The sequence below is a fragment of the Silene latifolia genome, chromosome X (genome assembly GCF_048544455.1).
Source record: "Silene latifolia isolate original U9 population chromosome X, ASM4854445v1, whole genome shotgun sequence".
NCBI classification, from domain to species: Eukaryota; Viridiplantae; Streptophyta; class Magnoliopsida; order Caryophyllales; family Caryophyllaceae; genus Silene; species Silene latifolia.
In genome coordinates, this window is record NC_133537.1 from 136,291,989 (window position 1) to 136,298,630 (window position 6,642).

Below are 6,642 nucleotides of genomic sequence, written 5' to 3' on the forward strand. Positions count from 1 at the left end.
ACAAAAAGCGTGAATATTAACACGACTGTTGCACATGTTTTACATGATAATCGTACCTATTAGTATTATTTGTGTCAAAAAGCAACGTAAAATATTAATAAACAATGATTCGCGAATTTAAGTTCCATAGACAAAATCCTAATATTGTATGACATCTAATTATAAATTACCTGATGATTTCATTAGACCCGATTGATTTCGTTAGACACGATTGATATTGTACGACACTAAAAAAAAAAATATTCGGTTGTTGGTGGGTTGTGTAAGTATATACTTCGTATTGTTAATATGTTATCACAATTGATGTTGTGTCTATGTGCAAAAGTAAACAAGCGTGTATATTAACACGATTGTTGCACATGTTATACATGATGAGCGTACTTAGTAGTGTAATAATGTATGACGATTAAGTTATCAGACCATTGCCAAACAGCAAAAGAAAGAGGTTGCCCAATTTGGAGCCCATTGCCACATAGACACCACCATTTGTCTAAACACAAACGGACGGAATGGGATGCATATCCTACATATTATCCACAAAAAAGTAGGGGCGATGCCCTTCCATTACAAACTGTCAAAACTATCATGATTCCATATCCAACATGAACCAAAAGCGTTTCAAAAGACCCCTTGTACTTAGTTAACCAGATACTCGGATAAACGTAAACGAAGTTATTACAATGCAACAGAACCCCTAATTACACCATCACAAATTCCATAAGATATACATGACTTTTACTAAGCCTACATGTCAGCCACAATCCTGCCACAATCCTGCCAAACGCAAAGCCACTTCCATGACTTTTAGTAAACCTACATATCAGCCATGAGAAAAAAAAACGATGTAAACCTTGTACTTAAAATAGATATGAACAGTTAAATCTGACGATAAAGACAAATGGAAAGTGAGATTAATTTTGAATACCTTACGCTTGTTCTCCTGCCAACGTAACAATTTGAGCGCGACATCCTTCCTATATGTAGCCAGCGCCTTGAAGTTGCTCTTGTCTTCCCACAGATCTCGGTTGCGTCCAGCTTCTAACCACTTGAGAACATGAACGCCGCAATCAAACCTTCACCAAACAAAACGAAAATAAGTACCAACACAGGAGGCCTTACTATATCATCCGTGCACAAACACCTTAAGTCCAGCATACAAAAATCAAATAAAAACATGGGACATATCGTCGCAACGCACATACTGCATTAAATGTACCTAGCAACTGACTTAGTGTGACATACTCAGGTGATAAGTAAATAAAAAAAGATGAGTACTTACAGATTTTGCTGTTGAGGAACAGTCAGAGTCGAAAACTTAGCTAGAGGCACTCCTACAAGATGCTTGTACCCTTTGGACCGGCATAAGATCTGGAAGATATTACTAACCTAGAACAAAACGATACATTGAACCTATTAGTTATGAAACATTAAGGAAACCATTATCTGAACGAAAACATTTATAATATTTTAAAAAATATACCACTTCCGCAGCAAGTTCAGTGTCAGCCCGGATATCCTTAGGACGTAGTGAGTTCAGAATATAGTTCGTCTTCATCTCCAGATCACACACGATAAGAAACCAGTGTTCGTTATCAATGATGGGTATAAAAATCTGTTGACAACATTACAAGACGTATGCTATGAATGAAATGAGTTTGATCTTCATAAACGAAAAATACAGTGTGATACATACCCACATTTAAAAAAGACAGAACAATATACTTACAGCTTTCACACACACCCCATCTTTAGGCATATATGATGTTTTGATGTAATTGCGACCAAGATTTTTATCTCGTTGAGGATTGAGATGCTAGAATAGACAAACATATCGATTAGTAAGTCAAACATTCAAACTGATAATATTAAGTGAATCACGGATGAAAAGGGTAACACTCACACGTGCGGTAGATGGGATATACAACAAATCTGGCTTGAGCATAGTTGAATAGATCCCGAACATATCGATCACCTAAATTGAAAAAACGAGTGTTGTTCTATACTACATAAAATAGAAAGAAACACGTATGAAAATTAAGAAGTGACCATACCATATCCACAACCCATTTCCGAGGTTTCAGAGAGCACATGCCCTCTTTTGTTACTTGCCCAAAGCTTGACTCGACGACTACGTCACTACAAAAATAACGTATACACCAACGAAAAAGCTCAGTGTGTGCTATTTCTAACAACGCATATAAAGTTGACAAGGTAAACATGCTAAAAAGGATGAAACATTACTCTTTAGCTGATTCTCCCGCACGTAGAAGGAACACGTAGTCTAACAGGTGCGTATCAGTATATTCCACTTCTGACAAACCGCTTGTTTCCTTTAAAAAAATGAAGAAGGAAAATATAATTAGTAAGATTAACGATCACTTGCAAAAAAAAAAAGAAAAAAAAAAAGAAAAAGAAAAATATGGGTGCTTGCCCAGATTTGACGTTGAGACGCTTCAGATCATCAACACTTGTTTTGATAATTGCGTTCGAGGGCACGACAAAACAGCAAAACAGTACTTCATCTTCTGTTTAAGAAGGACCTTGCCAATTGCAGCCCCTGATCTAGTCTGGATGATTCAATATGTGGAAAACTTGTTAATGAGAAAGTTGTGATTACTTATTTACTAAACGTACATAGACAAAAAAAAGGACGTATCTTACATTTATGAACTGAGATTTGAGCATTTGGCGGCACCCCGTATATATCTCCATGTAACACATCAGATAAATGTCATCGTCCACGACGTCAATCACATGCGTTTTGGGGACGAATTCTTCACATGAGAAAATCGGATCGCCTTAAAACGGATGATTTAGAGGTCATGTCACATCGAACAAAATCCCTCTGAAAAAGTCAGATTACCATCAGAAACATCAACGGAGTGAAGAAAACTAAATACAACGTTTGACAAAGTGAACTGGCTGGTATGCGCAACATCATATTCTCACCACCATGGGACAGAATCAGAGAAGTCTACTGATTTAGGAAGCATAGGATGAATGACTTCAATCTTTCGGGAAACCATGTTGACACAAATCAGATGCGGCTCACGGAGTGTAAATGGGAACAACATCTGGTTTTGAAACACATATATCAGCCTTAGTGGAAACATAAAATGGACAAAACTGACGAATGCTACTAAAAATCAAAAAGACATAGTTGAAGCTCACCAGTTTGACTTTCTCGTATTCGGTTATATTTTCACATTTAATTCCCTGAAGTTAAACATATTTAACAACAATAATAAAGTCAGGTAGGACGATAGCATATTAATGCAAGAATATCTATATAGGAAAACACATCATTAATTAAAACTAAAGGTTAAAACAAACATAGATCAATCACAGAATAACTTACATTATGAGTAACAAAAGTGTATAAACGCAAAGGGGATGAGGCAGCTTTTAACTCCTCTCGCTTGTTCAATATATTAGCCCATGCATTTATCACATTTGTAGAAATCTTTGTGTCTGAGATAAAGGACAATAAATCGTATCTTCTTAGCTGGAACAAACGATTCCTGAACAATACCTCATTTGAAAATAACAAGACAAATGAAACATTAGACAAAAAATATAGATACGTTCTGATATATTAATGAATTACCCCACAAACTGATCACGATTAAACATTTAACTTGAGATTGAAATAGGTTGTAAAAAAAAAGATTATAAATACCTTTCATCAGATCCTTCCTCAAAAACCAAGTCAGAAACATCTTTCTCCGGTTGGCTCAATTCAGAAAACATAGATATATTCCTTTGAATAAAGGGTGACTTGTATACATTTGGAACAACTACGTCTCTCTTGTTCTCTATGTTAGCAGCATGGTGGACTACGTGAACTGATTCAACAGGTGCATTAGGACAGTCGGGAGAAACAACAGGTGCATTAGGAGCAGCAGACGGGGGGGAAACAACAGGTGCAGTAGGACAGTCCGAAGAACCAGCTGGCTGCGATTTATCTTGAGATTGAAATAGGTTGAAGGTCGGGAACTCAGGAGCAACTCGTCTTTTCTTTGGTACAGGTACATCCACTAGATCCTTGTTGAACGCGTTACCCAACGCGATGGCCGCTGCCACAAAGGTAGGATCGTTCCAACAAGGGTCGTCATTGCTGCCTTCTGGTGTAGATGGAACACGACCGCCATGAACCTCGGAGGCTGACCTAGCCCCTGTAGCAGGCGTATCCTTAACAGTGCGTGAATCTGCACCTGAACCCGGGGCAGCAGCAGATTCATCAGTGCGCATGTCGTTGCCACCAACAACTGGGTCACCCCGTCCGCGATCCACTTTTGTCCTAACCTCATCTTCAGGTACAATAGGAGGTGTTAACTGGAAACCCCCTAGTAGAGAGTCTACCATGGCGGACAGCTGACAAACAAGCTGCAGATTCGGCATTATACGCTGGCGTATTAATAGAATCGCAAAATTCTGAAATGCGAAGAAGAAGGGCTTTTTTGTGCTTGCCAGCGTTTCGATGCAAGAACTGACATGTGATCTGTTGGCATCGTTCCCATCACGTCCATTGTTGTCAGCCGCGTCATCCTCATCATTGCCAACAATATCATCATCCTCAGACACAACATCAGGTGTTGTTCTGCCACGACTCTCCACATACCCAGGACCAAAGCAATCTGGGTGCTTTACCAACTGTGCATCAATGAAACCAGAACCAAACCGATGAGCTTCCCTTTTTTCTTTAGATATTCGCAAAGATATCGCTTCCTTCGTCCATGTACATAATGTTGGGAACACCCGCTTAACTGATCTAGCCTTAAAAACCGTCCTATCGAGGTAAATAAAAATTAAAACCATTATAGGACCTTTATAGATCTTCTTGCAGCTCCCATTGGCCTCCTTCTCCTTCTCATCTCTCCAATGTTCGACACTTGCAATTAAGTTTCTTCAGGTAAAATTGCACCATCTCAGTTTTGGAATCAAGGAGACATCGCTCAAACACTTGAGTATTCGCACACTTGGAACACTTCCCTTAATTCCCATAAGAAACGCAGACACAACATATACGATAAAATTTCTCTTGAAATCGTCCCCATCTTGTCTCTGTTCAGCCATCTTATGCAATATGTGGGTGTTGGTAACTTTGTCAACACCCTCAAACTAAGACTTCCATGCATTAACCATCTCTACAAACACCTCGGTCTGATCAAAACGAGTCGCTTGCACTATATCTACCTCACCCATAGGTAACCCCGTGGCAAGATGAACATCTTCATCGCGAATAGGCAGCTGGTTGTTTAAGAGGGAAGACGTGAATGGATCAAATCCTGAGACAAGCTAGTGTGCTAACTGCCCGGGAAGCATATCCGTTTTAAGGCACAGGATACCGCCAAAGCCCATCTCTTGAATGTCTGAGATTTGATTGTCGGAGAGGCCACTATTGATGAAATTTAGAAGACCGCTAGGACTCATCCTTGTTTTCAATACCGTAAAATCTTCAGAAGGATCACATCCAGCTTGTTGCATACTTGTGACAGGACTTCTTGATGTCCGCTTGTCCTCGCTCCGTCTAGTGCCGACGTTTCTGAACGTGTTCTCTTCATAATGACACCTGTAATCATAAAAAATGTAGATGTCAATGTAATCAATGTACCTAACCAACAACAAATGCGTATGGACATATGTGATAAACTGAACCTATATCTCACGGTGCAAAACACATAGTAGCCTCATTGAAAATGATCAAGCTAAACAAAAATAAGCCATGATAAAGGTTTCCAGAAACAATATGCATAGGTACATTGATGCACACAACATAAACTAAAAAACGTATCCAGCAACTCATTCAACGTACATATAACCCGTATTGACGTACCTGACCGGCACATAACCCCAAAAATGAACAAAACTCACATCAACACACAAGCAATCCATGAAAAAAATACTCTCCCTACATACCAAGGGCATCACAGATACGTTACAGCGGAAAAAAAATAAATTGCAAAACAAATGCAGATGTGATCACCCTCTTGAAAGGGCACTGATGCAGTCATTGTTATCAAACGCAAAATAACGTACGTATGGGCTAAATAGACGTGATTAACGCGTATTAAAGTGCACCTACACCCTAAAATACTCATTAAGTGTAAAACCCCAACTGAAACACACAACAAAACAAAAACAAATAAATAAAATAATACAAAAAGTCAAAAAAAGCATATAACGCACACACAAACTGATGCCAAGTATACAAAAATGCCACAAATACGTAGGACATATCAGTAAGTCAAACAAACCACATGAATGTACCTATCAACTGACAAGGTGTGACTGATAACCGTTGTGACGTACCTAGCTGATACGGAACCATTAAAACGTATAAAAAAGGCAGATAACGCACACACAAACTAAATTCTGAAGTAAACACAAGGACATAACGTGGAAAATACACATAAAATTAGCTAAACAAGAAAAAACAACAAAAAAAAACGTTGTAAACAACACAAATTTCAGAAAGAAAAACATCAAAACTACAATCATGTTAAACTTAGAATGCTAACACAGCAAAAGGAGGAAAAAAAAATGTAAAATAGAACAAAAAAAGTAGGGAAATATACTACCTAGTTGAGAATACACCAAGACGACGATGCTCTTAAATTGAAACAGAACAAAAACCTGCAT

The 6,642-nt window shown here is 38.4% G+C and overlaps 1 long non-coding RNA gene across 1 annotated transcript; it reads right to left on the minus strand.

Moving 5' to 3' along the window:
• Positions 1-1,490: 1,490 nt before the first annotated feature.
• On the minus strand, positions 1,491-2,130 carry LOC141621608 (uncharacterized). Its single transcript, XR_012532495.1, has 3 exons — positions 1,901-2,130; positions 1,727-1,813; positions 1,491-1,612 (listed from the first exon to the last, which is right to left on the minus strand). It is a non-coding gene; the product is annotated as an uncharacterized LOC141621608 (long non-coding RNA).
• Positions 2,131-6,642: the final 4,512 nt, after the last annotated feature.